This window comes from Euprymna scolopes, chromosome 25 (genome assembly GCF_053919585.1).
Source record: "Euprymna scolopes isolate OS-2025 chromosome 25, ASM5391958v1, whole genome shotgun sequence".
In the NCBI taxonomy this organism is placed as follows: Eukaryota; Metazoa; Mollusca; class Cephalopoda; order Sepiida; family Sepiolidae; genus Euprymna; species Euprymna scolopes.
The window spans coordinates 28,181,880-28,199,166 of NC_136506.1; the positions used below are offsets into that span (position 1 = coordinate 28,181,880).

The window sequence follows — 17,287 nt, forward strand, 5'->3', positions numbered from 1 at the left end:
AAATTCTCGATTTCAATAAAACTGAAATTTTGATTTTGATACAATTACTGATATCAATTTTTTTTTGTTTATATATCTTTAGATATTTAACTATATAGTCGTTACAGTTACCCGATTCCCGCAAAAAAAAAACACACACACACAAAAATGTGCAAATATTTTCGTCATCACCACAGTTTTTCGTGATCACCACAGTTTTCTTCCCTCAAGCAACAAATTCAACTTTCGTCGACTGGACCGCACTCATCTCTTCTTTTTACGGATCTTAAAGCAACGTAGGCGTGGAAGGAAACAGAGAAAGACTAGGCGAAACATGTAGTGATCAAGAAACCATCGGCCAACTCGGTTTTGTTAAGATATTGTACTACATAGTATCCTAAAAGAGACGCTTACATATACTTCCAAAAGCCTAACGCTTAAGAATATCATCAGCTACGACTATAAACAACGGTTTATTAACGCCATTTAAAAGATTTTATTCCTCGACTACTGTAGACAATACTAAAAACTACTTCAAATATATCCATTTTCGGGACATATAAATTGATAACATTAGCAAAATGGACTAGATTAAAAATACTAATATAATTCAGATCAGAAATTAATATAAGAGATTGTAAAACTTCCTCAATGTTACATTATGGTATCCCTTAAAACGTGTGGTTAAGCACTAGTATTATTTATCCGACTTTATAAGCGAACGTAATACGCTTCGTGAATTGTTAAATGGGTGTTGCAGACATTGCAGTGAATAAGAACTATACAATAAATAATCTTTTCAACGTATAGCATTGATTAAACAAATGATATTCATTTGACGGACATAAGTATTTATTTATTCAGGTTTCAACAAAGATTGAATCATAATTCACTGGTGGATTCGTTAATTCTATTCAAAATGTGACTAATATATATATATATATATATATATATATATATATATATATATATATATATATATATATATAATGAGTTTTCTATGTAAATCTACGCTTTATCTTAACTCATTTCATATAGGCATATATGTATATCTATATATATCTATAAAAGTGAAAATGTGTGTGTGTCAGTTTGTTTGTGTACATTTTCCTACCAAATAACTCTACCAATTTTCGGTCTACAGACTCGAGATTTATCATAGGGGTTATAGTGATTTGGAAAAAATCTTTTTAATCGGTTTTTGGCGAGAAATTTGGTTTTTAAGGGGTCAAAGTGAAACGATTTAACCTTTGAAAATTACCAAACTCCTCCGCCAATTTCGGATTTAAGCACTTGAAATTTTAGATATAGATTACTTAGACATTGATCTAACTTTATAATTTGATTTGAGCCCAAATTTAAAAAAAAATGACCCCCGAGTCTTTATCTAATTACTCAGTAAATTATTGGTCTAAATATTTTAGATTTTACATATGTATGCAGACATAGGACAAGCTTTTTAATAGTTTTTTTTTGTGAAATATTTGGCTTCCAAAGGTCAAATCTCAAAATAATTGACCCTTGCGGTCTCTAGCAAACTATTAAGCCAATTTTGGGCTTAACATTTGAAATTTTACATAAATGGTAATCACACATGCAGCAAGCTTTTTAATAAGTTTTGGGGGCGAAAATGTTACTTCCAAGAGGTCAAAGATGACAGAATTGATCTTTATAGTTTCTACCAAACACCTCCGCAAATTTTGGGTCTGAACTCTAGAAATTCTAAATGTATGTATTTGGACATGGGTCAAGCATTTTAATTTTATCTCAGATTAAAACAAATAAATAACAAGAGGTCAAAATTGACATTGAATTAAAAAAAATATTGACCTCTGTGGTTTCTACCAACTTTGCTATATGGTTGTTAAAGAAAACTTATTATATAGAAAAGCATGACCGTATATATGCACATTTTTTTAATATATACACATGCACATTTTTTTAATATATACATATGCACATTTCTTAAAATATATACATATGCACATTTTTTTAAATATATACATATGCACATTTTGTAATATATACATATGCACATTTTTTAAATATATATATATGCACATTTTTAAATATATACATATGCACATTTTAATATATACATATGCACATTTTGCAATATATACATATGCACATTTTTTAATATATACATATGTACATTTTTTAATATAAACATATGCACATTTTCTAAAATATATACATATGCACATTTTTAATATATACATATGCACATTTTGAAATATATACATATGAACATTTTTTAATATATACATATGTACATTTTTTAATATAAACATATTCATATTTTTTAAAATATATACATATGCCCATTTTTAATATATACATATGCACATTTTGAAATATATACATATGAACATTTTTTAATATATACATATGTACATTTTTTAATATAAACATATGAACATTTTCTAAAATATATACATATGCTCATTTTAAATATATGCATATGCACATTTTCAATATATACATATGAACATTTTAATATGTACATATGCACATTTTTAATATATACATATGCACATTTTTTAAATATATACATATGCACATTTCTTTAAATATATACATATGCGTATTTTGTAATATATACACATGCACATTTTTTTAAATATATACATTTGCACATTTTTAATATATACATATGCACATTTTAATATGTACATATGCACATTTTTTAAATATATACATATGCACATTTTTTAAATATATACTTATGCACATTTCTTTAAATATATACATAGGCGTATTTTTTAATATATACATATGCACATTTTTTTAATATATACATATGCACATTTTTTTAATATATACATCTGCACATTTTTAAACATATACATATGCACATTTTTTTAATATATACACATGCACATTTTTAAACATATACATATGCTCATTTTTTTAATATATACATGTGCACATTTTTTAATATATACATATGCCCATTTTTTTAATATATACATGTGCACATTTTTTTAAATATATACATATGAACATTTTTTTAATATATACATATGCACATTTTTTAATATATACATATACACCTTTTTTAATATATACATATGCACATTTTTTAATATACACATATGCACATTTTTAATATATACATATGCACCTCTTTTTAATATATACATATGCACATTTTATTAATATATACATATGCACATTTTATTAATATATACATATGCACATTTTTTAATATATACATATGCACCTTTTTAAATATATACATATGCACATTTTCTAAAATATATACATACGCACATTTTTTATATATACATATGCACATTTTTTAATATATACATATGCACATTTTTTAAATATATGCATATGCACATTTTTTAAATATATACATATGCACATTTTTTAATATATATACATATGCACATTTTGTAATATATACATTTGCACATTTTTTAATATATTAATTTGCACATTTTTTAATATATACATTTGCACATATTTTAATATATACATATGCACATTTTTTAAAATACATACATATGCACATTTTTAAATATATACATATGCAGATTTTATTAAATATATACATATGCATATTTTGTAATATATATATATGCACATTTTTTATATAAACATATGAACATTTTCTAAAATGTATACATATGCACATTTTTTTAAATATATACATATGCACAATTTTAAATATATACATATGCACATTTTCTAAAATGTATACATATGCACATTTTTTTAAATATATACATATGCACATTTTTTAATATATACATATGCGCATTTTGTATTATATACATATGCACATTTTCTAAAATGTATACATATGCACATTTTTTTAAATATATACATATGCACATTTTTTATATATACATATGCACATTTTGTAATATATACATATCCACATTTTTTAATATATACATATGCACATTTTGTAATATATACATATGCACATTTTTTAAATATATACATATGCACATTTTTTAATATATACACATGCACATTTTAAAACATATACATATGCTAATTTTTTTAATATATACACATGCACATTTTTAAATATATACATATGCACATTTTTTAAATATATACATATGCCCATTTTTTTAATATATACATATGCACATTTTTTTAATATATACATATGCACATTTTTTTAAATATATACATATGCACATTTTTTTAATATATACATATGCACATTTTTTTAATATATACATATGCACATTTTTTTAATATATACATATGCACATTTTTTTAATATATACATGTGCACATTTTTTTAATATATACATATGCCCATTTTTTTAATATATACATGTGCACATTTTTTAAATATATACATATGCACATTTTTTAAATATATACATGTGCACATTTTTAATATATACATATGCACATTTTTTTAATATATGCATGTGCACATTTTTTAAATATATACATATGCACATTTTTTTAATATATACATATGCCCATTTTTTTAATATATACATATGCACATTTTTAAATATATACATATGCACATTTTTTAAATATATACATATGCCCATTTTTTTTAATATATACATATGCACATTTTTTTAATATATACATGTGCACATTTTTTTAAATATATACATATGCACATTTTTTTAATATATACATATGCACATTTTTTAAATATATACATATGCCCATTTTTTTAATATATACATATGCACATTTTTTTAATATATACATGTGCACATTTTTTTTAATATATACATATGCACATTTTTTTAATATATACATGTGCACATTTTTTTTAAATATATGCAGATTTTTTTAATATATACATGTGCACATTTTTTAATATATACATATGCCCATTTCTTTAATATATACATGTGCACATTTTTTTTAAATATATACATATGCAGATTTTTTTAATATATACATGTGCACATTTGTTTAAATATATACATATGAACATTTTTTAATATATACATGTGCACATTTTTTAATATATACATATGCACCTTTTTTAATATATACATATGCACATTTTTTAATATACACATATGCACATTTTTTAATATATACACATGCACATTTTTAATATATACATATGCACCTCTTTTTAATATATACATATGCACATTTTTTAATATATACATATGCACCTTTTTTAATATATACATATGCACATTTTTTAATATACACATATGCACATTTTTATATATACATATGCACCTCTTCTTAATATATACATATGCACATTTTTTTAATATATACATATGCACATTTTTTAATATATATATATGCACCTTTTTAAATATATACATATGCACATTTTCTAAAATATATACATATGCACGTTTTCTAAAATATATACATGCACATTTTTTTAATATATACATATGCACATTTTTTAAATATATACATATACACATTTTTTAAATATATACATATGCACATTTTTTAATATATATACATATGCACATTTTGTATTATATACATTTTCACATTTTTTAATATATTAATTTGCACATTTTTTTATATATACATTTGCACATATTTTTAATATATACATATGCACATTTTTAATACATACATATGCAGATTTTTAATACATACCTATGCACATTTTATAAAATACATACATATGCACATTTTTAAATATATACATATGCACATTTTATTAAATACATACATATGCATATTTTGTAATATATATATATGCACATTTTTTATATAAACATATGAACATTTTCTAAAATGTATACATATGCACATTTTTTTAAATATATACATATGCACATTTTTTAATATATACATATGCGCATTTTGTAATATATACATATGCACATTTTCTAAAATGTATACATATGTACATTTTTTTAAATATATACATATGCACATTTTTTATATATACATATGCACATTTTGTAATATATACATATCCACATTTTTTAATATATACATATGCACATTTTGTAATATATACATATGCACATTTTTTTATATATACATGTGCACATTTTTTTAAATATATACATATGCACATTTTGTAATATATACATATGCACATTTTTAATATATACATATGCACATTTTTAATATATACATATGCACATTTTTTTAATATATACATATGAACATTTTTCAATGTATACATATGCACATTTTGTAATATATACATATGCACATTTTTTTATATATACATATGCACATTTTTTAATATATACATATGCACATTTTGTAATATATACATATGCACATTTTTAATATATACATATGCACATTTTTAATATATACATATGAACATTTTTTTAATATATACATATGAACATTTTTTAATATATACATATGCACATTTTTTATATATACATATGCACATTTTTTAAATATATACATGTGCACATTTTTTATATATACATATGCACATTTTTTAATGTATACATATGCACATTTTGTAATATATACATATGCACATTTTGTAATATATACATATGCACATTTTTAATATATACATATGCACATTTTTTTTATATATACATATGCACATGTTTTAATATAGAAATATGCAATTTTTTTTATATAGAAATATGCACATAAAGTTATAAACAGTACATAGAGCTCGAGGAAAGCCGGGTTGAACTGCTAGTATATATATATATAATATATATATATATACTTTTATTATATGTACAACGACATGCACACAAAATATACATTCGCATTATATTTGTGAAAATGATATAAATGATCAGATAAAAAAGATAAAATTATATTAAATATACACAATGAACACTGTGTATGAAAGTATTTGTAAAATATCATGTTTACGTTTCTCTTTACAAAATAGAGACTTGTTTTTGAAGATCAAATATTTATGAATATCAAAGTAAATTGAATTCCAATATCAGTTAACTATTTTGTACTTGTACACGAAATCTTCTAATTTATTCAGGACAAGATTATTAAGTTATTTTCTCTTTGAAAAAATGTAAATACACGAAATGTACAAAGATTTTATATGACATTTTTCTCGAATATCTTTAGAAAAGTGTTTGCTTATATAGAAATAATTCCTAGACTATAATGATTTTTTTTTGCTTGAATAAAAACAGATACAGATACAAATCACGTTCACATTATTTTTCTACTATAAAAAATACTAGTAGGGTTACTCGGCGTTGCTCGGGAGTGTCATGTAAGGAAACCCGAAAAAAGTAGTATGCATCTCGTTTGAAGAGAGGTGTTTTAAAAAGAAAACGTGGTATTAGGCAGGCAGGCGCGAACCCGTAACGTGAAGAAGGAGAAGAAGGTGAAAAAAACGTGACGTCTTTGGCGACGCGTCCATGGCAAAAGCGGAAGTCGCGAACGTCGAAATTAAGCGTAGGACATCCAACAGTTATGATGAATTGCTAAAATGTTGGCGAAAAAAGCGAGTCCTCCTTGTACAAAACTGCCGAGTTGGGGGTGAAGGAATGAATGCTTTGGGCCGATTTTTCGATATTTGTCGTACAAAGGATCAAGCGTGAAAACAATGCCGATTTCGTGAGGATCCGTCGCGTGTGTCGAAAATGTTTTGCGGAATATACAAACACACACACACATATTTTGCCTTTTATATATTAGACTAGCCCGGCATTGTCCAGGTGTTTGGAAATGTGTCTTGAGTAAAAAAGAAAAAACGTGGTAGATAGGTAGGCAGGCTCGAACCCTTACCACGAAGGAGGAAAAAAACGTGAAAAAGTGACGCCTTATCCATTGCGTCGATCGCCAAACCGAAATGGGTAAAAGTTTTAATTAAGGCCAGTAAATCAATAGGAGTGGATTACTTGCGAAAATATCGGCGAAAAAGCGACCCCTCCTCGTAGAAAAGTGTCAAGTTGAGGGCGAAGGAATTAGTGTTTTAGCCAAATTTATGATATTTCTCGTCCGAAGGATCGAGCTTCACAACGATACTAATCTCGTTAAAATGTGTCTCTACAGTCGAAAGTTTTAGGCAGGAATAAATACATACATTAAAATAGACAGGTGAGATTTATATAATAGACTAGCCTGGATGACTGGCGTTGCCCGGGTATTTGGAGGTGTACGTTGAGCAAAAAAAAAAGTGGTAGTAGGCAATCAGGCACGAATCTCTGAATGTGGAGAGAGGTGTTACAATATGGTAGTAGCGTGGGGAGTAGATCAAAACAACAATAGGCAGCCACGGTGAAGTGATGTGTGAAAAATAAAGTGGTAATAAGTAGACTGGCTCGAACCCGTGACGCAAAGGCGAAAAAAAAAGTGAAAGAGAACCTGAAGTATTAGCTGATGTCTCCTTGACGCGACCGGAAGTCAAAACTATTGAAATTAACCGAAGTTCTTCCAACGGTGACGATGACTTGCTAAAATGTCAGCGAAAAAAATTGACTCCTCATCATACAAAACGGCCGAGTTAGGGCGGAGGAATAAATGTATTTGGACAAATTTTCGATATTTGTCGTCCGAAACGTCGTTCTTCAAAATGATACCGATTTCATGAAAAGACGTCGCCTCTGTCGAAAGTTTTAGGCTAACATACATACATACATACATACATACATACATACATACATTAAAACAGACAGGTGAGATTTATATTATAGAAGATGGAAGAAATTTTCACCAATGTTATTTATTTCCTTCCTCTTCAGGATGTTAACAGAAGATCGGGTGGGGATTCGGACTTGGCACACCCAAGTTTTCAGTCCGTGTCGTTAACCACTTAAGCACTGTCACCAATATCAACTTGTCTCTCTTCAAACGCCACCGGAACTGCAGACTGTTCCCCCCATTCTGTTAATGGCTTCTGCGAACCAATCTGTCACTTGAATCCGATGGAAAGTGACCCGATGTCGCCCATCAGTGGTTGCGGGTCATGAAAAACTGATACTGTTTTGTATAGTGTATATTGTCTTGCATAATGTATATTGACTGACAGGGAAAGCCGGACAACATATGATAACGGGGTCCACTTCATTAAACTGCAAGGCCTACGTCTCAATAGGAAACACAGTAAAAGGATATTGTCTTTATTGACTCGAATGTTAATCAACCGAAATGGCAGGTAGGCTTTTGAGTGACACCTACGTTCAGAAGATGACGGGCAAATATTAGGATTTAACGACACGTCTATTATTGGCCCCAATGAATAATTTAAACTATTTGAAACGAACAGTAAACAACAGTAATTGACTACGTGTACCGTATTATACGGTAAAAAAGTAGATACCTGTATTATGCATTTAGTCTCTCCGTTTCACTTTTTCTCGAAAACTACAGGATTATCTGTCTGAAGCTTTGTATGGATATTCGTTATGATTAGGTGCAGTGAATTACATATTAAGGTTTCCATTCGATGCACATTTAGGGAGTAAGTAAGTTCGATACTCAGTAAGGGATTAATATGGAGTAGTATTTAATGCAAAAATGATCTTTTTCAACTATCTTTCAACTATTAATCAACCCTATTTCAACTATTAATTTAGCATAAAACACTCGTTCTAAGTGACCGGATCGAACATATTTTTAGTTTTAACTGACTAAAAGCTCTACCTATTTTATTCGCCTCTTCGTTGTTAAAGTGGAAACGGAAAGTCTAGAAACATGACTTTTATTAAAAAGCAATGTTATATACGTAGTTTTTATACAAAGTTCAACTGAAAACATTATCATCTATTTAATGCTCATGTCGCAATTTGTTAAAAATTACTGCGTTATTAGATAAACCAGGTATTTTAATGGTTTAACGAAAGAACGATTCCGCCATATTGGTTTGCGGCATGTAAAGTCAACACAGGGGAAGTAATTCATCGTTTAGAATGTAACTATTTTTCTTTAATATTTAAGCAAAACTTTCAATTCCTTTTTTAATATCCTCATTTATAATTAATTTTCTACCTTACCGTTTTTTCATAATTTTGGGATATATTACTAATTTCCAAAATACAATTAAGAGATATTATTGGTTTTAATTGAAATTCAATATTTCTGTTTTTGATTTTCGCTCTAATAACGAGGAAGCATTCCTCCTAAACGGCATATCTGAAATCTGAATTTGCTAATAATAAAAAAAAATACTATCTCATTTTTTAGGCGAGATTATTTCGGCAAATAATTTCTTTTAAATCATTATGTTAATTTTAAATAAAATAATACAAAAAGCTTAGATTTTTTTATAATTGGAATTATTATTTTACTTATGCTCTTTAGCATATTTAAATAAATAGTCAATTAAAACAGGTTTTATGATTAAAATAACTTTTGTTCTAATCTTGAAAAAAATTTACATAATTTAATTATTGCACGTCAACTACAACTATTTAAATATATAATAATCATTTAGTAAATATATATTCAGCTTTTATATATATATATATATATATATATATAGTGTGAGAGGGAGAGGGAGAGAGAGAGAGACAGAGAGTAAAATTTTGTTAAAATTCAAAAACTCACGTTTTCTTTTTATAACCTTCGTTTATTTCCTGGATTTTTCCATTACAGCTGTTTCATTGATGAGTAGGCAATTTTACGATTTATATTTCGATAAAAATATCCTGTCCCTATCAACTTCTTCTGAGGTTTATCCATTAGAATTTTACAACAAAAGGTATATTTTTAACATGCTGAATATCGTATGTGGGTAAAAAGATTTCCAAAGCTATGCCTCCTCACTTCCTTCATCTTTTGGTGTTATGTGATTTATATATATATATATATATATATATATATATATATATATATATATATATATATATATATGATTGTTAAGACAGATGGAATCCGATGATATTAATAATAGACTGGAGGTGGAAGGATTTCAACGTTCAACGTCAATGACAATCCCTCTAGATAAAGCCCGCATAAATCGGGCGAAACGTTGAGCGTTCAGGTCCTTCCACCTCCAATCTATTTTTCATATATATATATATATATATATATATATATATATATATATATATATATAAAGCTTAACATCTGTGTGTATGGTCACGAATAGACTCCTATATGGTTGACTATTATAGAAAACTGATCACATATAATGATAGAAGATGTATCGAGACACAGGAATGGATATGTTTGATAAGGCATAATGATGATTCATTAAAATTGTGGGGGTTGTGTACGCGCCTGGTCCACAAAGTATGGAAATAAAAAATTTTAAAATTAAAATAAACGTTTACATGTGCTTTTGATATAGATGTACATAAGAATACTTTGATAAGTATGTTTTAACTTAAATAGAGATGGTATAATAAAATTGTGGATCTGCGTTCGCGCCTGGCCTCCATAGAATGGAAATAGGCACGTTTAATAAAGACTTTTCATGTCTATCTGCGTAAGTATACTTTGATAATTATGTTTCAGTTTGAAGAAATATGGTATAATAAAATTAATGGGTGTTCGTTCGCGCCTGACCTCCATAGAGTGGAAATATGTCACAAAGTTTAACAAGGTTTTTTAATATAGATCCACAGAATACTGTGATAAGTGTTTCAGTGTGAACAGGTATGGTATAATAAATTATGGGGTTTATCTATTTTATTTTTACTTTCATCATATTTTGCTTTGGTTTTGATACCCCCAAATTCGAATATATCTCTTTACAACCCTTCCTTTTCATAACCTATCATACTTTCATAAATCAGTCAATTTTCCCTGTAGAGTGTTTTTGAATCTAGTCAGCTCGGGTACTTTTGCTAGTATATATATATATATATATATATATATATATATATATATATATATATATATATTAAGTAATGTGATTTATAATTTAAAAATTAAAAAAAAAATTTTTAATTTAAAAATCAAATTTTAATTAAATTAAAAATCAGTTTCATAAGAAGGAAAACAACAAAGTCAATTATCTGTACGATCGTTTCGGAAATCCGTGCTTTTTATTTGTGGTATACATGAAGTCACGTAGAACAATTATACATAGTTTTTTTGGTAAGCACGGTCTCCTCATCAGCAAATTTAGGAGGATTTCTATTGAATTTAAAAGACACCAAAAATAAACCTAGCATTAAAAGTAAGGCAGATGAATCTGAAAAATTGAAATAAAAGGTTTGGATTTAAAGTTTATAAGAAAATTAGTATAGGTTAGAGATAGAAATGAGTAGAAAAAATATATATTTTTTGAATTTACATAATAAATTTGATTTAAAAATATATAGAGATAGTTACCTTTTAGTTTTTCTTTTTTTGAAATCAGGAACTGTGTTTAAAGTAGTCATTTAGATGTTTGCTATAGCTTTTTATTTTATTGAATGATGAATTTTAAAAGGGCGACGCTCGTGCAGTAAATTGTTTCCGTTAGCGTATTTTGATTTAAAGACGCTACAGTTAATATATATAGAGAGAATATTTATTTTGCAAGTTTTTCAGGGGAGATGATTGTCATGTGTTATTGGCTTTATTTATTGTTTGATTTACGGGTCTAAGGGCGGTAATTGGTCTAACTTAATTTATTAAAAAAAAAAAATTGTAATCTATATTTACTAATGAGTAATTTTTAATGATTTAAGGTGGTTTATATTTATTAAATTTAAACCAACGTTTATGATTACATGTTAGAAGCTCGTGTCTTGAATTTATTAGTTTGGTTGTGCTTTTCATATCTTCATATTTTAAAATTTTTAGGGTTTCTTTTGTACATAGTGTACAAAATTTATCTCCTGGTTTATATGATTTGCAAGTCTCAATTATTTGCCATTTTAAGTTGAAATATATATATATATATATCGTTAGCTCTTATGAACAAATAAACGTTTAATTATTAGATTACTCTGACTAATGTAAAAAAAAATATTAAAAAATAAAATGTTTAAATTTATACGTAATTTCACGCGGTTAACAGTAGCAGAATTGATAATATCCTCGGTAATGAAGCCAGAGATGGCTTCTCTCGACGTGTTTATTTCTATCGACTGGTGTTAATGAAGATTCCCGAAAGGATTGAACACTAGTGTCTGTAGGTATTTAATAATTATTATAGTAAATAATTATATATTAATATAAATATATATATATATGTGTGTGTGTGTGTGTGTGTGTGTGTGTGTGTGTGTGTTTGCGGAGCGTTTCAAAAATAATGTCGCTTATGTTTTTATTCCGGTGGATTGGATCGTAGAGGATTGCGAATTATATATTTATGATGGCTGAATGCATGCTTATAGAATACGGAAATGGTTTCTCTCCATTGTAGATAATGAAGGTGTAAGACTCTAAGAAAGCATTTCCTGTTATTAACATGCGTCAGCAGCAGAGATGCGATGTTTGATTTCTGGCAAATGTGCATTTGTGACTGAAGAAAATTCAATTCTGGTGCAAAAAAGTTCGCCCATTTTAATAGTAATACTCTCATTTTCGCAGCTCTTTGACTAGTGAATATGAAAAATAGGAGGCTACTTTTAAAACGACCCTTGTACGACAAAGGGCGCCATCGGTAATCGCTGGCAATTATGCATTAAGAATGTTTTAATGCTACCAATCCCGTCTTCGTAGCGCTTTGTTTTCGATCCGGCATTTTCAATTACTATGAACTCTATATTAATATATATTATTATAGAGTTAATGTACTATCGCTTTTTATATATTATATCGTGGCGATTTCAAATATAAACAAATATATCGGTATGATTTGGGTGTATCAAGTTGAATCGAAACTGAAATCAAAACTTGTGTATGAAGAATTCTTGGTAAAATTATTCATACAACAAAATAAATGCCGTGAGTGCCATCAGGTATAATCGAAACCGAAACCAAAATATTATGAATAATTTTCGGTAAAATTATTTATTACAAAAAATGGAAGTCCATAACAATTAAACGCCACACAGAATAACTAACACACACACTATCTTATTAATATATAGATATAAAATATTTTAAAGTATATATCCATTATGACGTCATCCAAATCGGTTAAAATAACAAGCTCAACGAAATTATGTTTCCGGCATTAGTGCATATATACCGGTTGGTTATATACTAATTAGCAAATGAAAGAAAAATATCCTAAATCGTGTTTTTTCTTTATGTTTTAAAACTATTAATTTAATCGATAAAGGATTACGATTTACATTAATAATATATTAAACCAAATGTTATAATAATATATGACATATTTAATAAGAAACATATTCATGAGAAATTAAGTACTTTAATATAATAAGCTAAACGAATATTTCCCGCGATACATATCCTTATAGAGGCAGTCATCTTGGACGTTACTTTTCTTTTATACAGATTGACTTTGTTTTTCTTTTTTTTTTTTTTTTGAAAAACGGTGTATTTCCCCCGACATATTATTCTATTTAAATTTAAAGTGAGTATTATATTTATCGATATTTGATGAGAACGATTTATCAAATAATTAACAGATAATTGAAAATATTAAAATCTTATTGATTTTTCATTTCCAATTTAATTAATTTTTTAATGTCCGCGTATATCCATATTATTATACGTCCGTGACATGCATTGATATTTTACACCTGTTTATATTCAATTGATAAAATCCGATATATATTTATGTGTGTGTGCGTATATATCTGTATATATAGTATTTATGTATATTAGTATATATATATGTGCATATATATGTGTAGTATGTATGCATATTAATATGTATATATACTACACACACACATATATATATACGGTATGATATATATATATATGTATATATATATATATATATACACTGAATAATTGCGTTGGCACACCGGGTCAGCGAAGGTAAGCAACGTTGAGCCTGGTTAGTACTAGACGGGCGACCATTTGGGAATTCTAGCTGCTGTCTGTGCTCACCGCTTATCTGGGCATTTGTTTCCAGTCGTCTTGAACATGCACTTCACTTAAAACTGGTATTTAACAATGTCGACTCAGGAGATGTGTGGTTGGAGATTGCGCACCTCCGGCCACAAAAATGTCATGCGTAGTTACCCCTCCGTGTGTATCCATAACCCGTTAAAGACTGAAGGGGGCCTTTCTTTTATATATATATATATATATATATATATATATATATATATATATATATAAGTAATATGTATGTACGTTAATACACACACACACACATACACACACACATATATGTGTGTGTGTATACATTAATACATATATATGTGTGTGTGTAATGTGTGTGTATAGTATATATATATATATATATATATATATATATATGTATATATATATATATATATATATATATATATATATATATAATGCCCAGATAACTTAGTTATAGTGGAGAAATTATGTATAAACCATCTGCACTTTTAAAACAAGTGCTAATTTAAGTCAGCGCAAGCGCATGCTATGGACACAGCAGAAAGTAGACTTCAGATCTTTTATAAATGTTTCACTTGATCTAAATGTATGTTCATTTCTTCCAGTAGTCTTTAGACACTCCCCCACTTCCAAATCTGTAAATTTCGGCCTCCCGACGCAGTACAGATAACGCATAGCAAACCAAAGTTGTCGCTTTTTTAACTTGTAGGATCTGAGGAGAAACGGCATGACAACGTGATTATGCTTTCATATATATATATATATATATATATATATATATATATATATATATATATATATATATATATATATAATAAAATAAAATTCGTTTTTAAGATTTTTTAAAGTTTTTAAGATTCGTCTGTAAAAAATCAGCCTCGGTAGATGTGTCTGAAAATCTCTCCATTTCTTCATTCTACGCACAATTTATGTTTCTTTTAATAATAATATTTTGAACTCACTCTTTTTCCCTTGTACCCATTTGCGAATTATTTCACGGAATTCTGCCTTTTGGATGACATTGAAATATCTTCCAGTAACGCGATTCCTTTGGAACTTTACTTGTGGATAAGCAACTTTAACCCACTTTTCTTGGATTTTGCCGGTATTGGATTTTCTATTCTTCACTCGACCATTCGAGTGAAGAAATGGGGGGAAAAAGAATGAAAAATGATTTCACGTGAGTTCATTCTTTTTCCCCCCATTTCAGCTGCTTCACTATTTTTTTTTACCAAGTAAGTGTATGGCTTACTTGCAGTTTCATTAAATAGCAAGCAAAATCCGATCCTGCATTTTACTAAATTCTACTCTCTCATTAGAAGGAAAGTATTACGTATTTCTTTCGAAAGTCTGCGAATTAAGGACAATCCACTTAATTTGTGTTTCCTTTTTGAAAATTAAATATGTTTTTATCTCTTCTTAAAGTGTTTTATTTACATGTTTAATTAATTGTTTGTTCTTATATATATATATATATATATATATATATGCACATATATATATATATATATATATATATATATATATATATATATATATATATATATATATATATATATGTTCCAGTATGTGAAAATGCTCCGGAATACTCACCTCGACGCCCAGTAAGCTTCGTACAATGCGTGGCTCTGAAGAGGCCATACACGCATTCCCTTTCTATTAATTTAGCGGTACTGTAATTTGGAATGAATTCATCTTCGCAGTCTTTGTTGCCGCCATTGATAGACGTACAAACATAACAGTCGATTGAAAAAACTGAAAAATAAAAACAAACATAAAGCAGGTTACACAATAATACTCGTAGTTTTATAAAGCAGTATATATATGTGTGTGTGTGTGTGTCTGTGTGTGTGTGTGCATGTATGTATATGTATGTGAAATACAGACACAAAAACACAGTATTTTACAGGTCAATAGATTATCGTTAATATATATATATATATATATATATATATATATATAGAGAGAGAGAGAGAGAGATAGAGAGAGAGAGAGAAAGAGAGAGAGAGAGAAAGAGAGAAAAGGGGAGAAGTAGATAGAGAGAGTGGGGGAAGGGAGGAAGGAGGGAGAAAGGGGGAGAGAAATAAAGAAATCACAAAAACTTTATATTCCAAATTTTAATATGTTATACATTTTACCGTTTATTTTTTTGGCATGTTACCATGTTAAATTCTAGGCAGCACCTGTTTCGTAGCACAGAAATAATCTTATAATTATTATGTCAATATTTTAATATTTTCCGCCCTACCTCATAAACAGAATAAAACTCATTAACGTTAAAAAGAAAAGATAAAAAAGAAGTTGGGCATGATTACATGATTAGAAAAATCAGATATGTGTTTGCAATGGGTTTTATAATATTTACGCCATCTTAGATTTTGTGGCTGAGCTATACACGCTTTATTAGCGAATTAATAAAACGTTGTCATGCTGTTTTAATCATGTTTTCAACTCAAATAAATCGCGGATACACTTGTTGCAAACGTATTTTTTTAACTTTTTATAATCGTTGAGATTTGAACAC

The 17,287-nt window shown here is 27.4% G+C and overlaps 1 long non-coding RNA gene across 2 annotated transcripts in view; it reads right to left on the reverse strand.

The window, feature by feature from the left end:
- The window catches only part of LOC145247305 (uncharacterized), a 367,145-nt gene that overhangs the window by 109,649 nt on the left and 240,209 nt on the right, over positions 1–17,287 (reverse strand). For both annotated transcript variants that reach the window (XR_013863239.1, XR_013863238.1), the window contains one exon: positions 16,357–16,518. This is a non-coding gene — a long non-coding RNA (uncharacterized LOC145247305). Of the gene's footprint in view, positions 1–16,356; positions 16,519–17,287 lie in introns of those variants that run through there.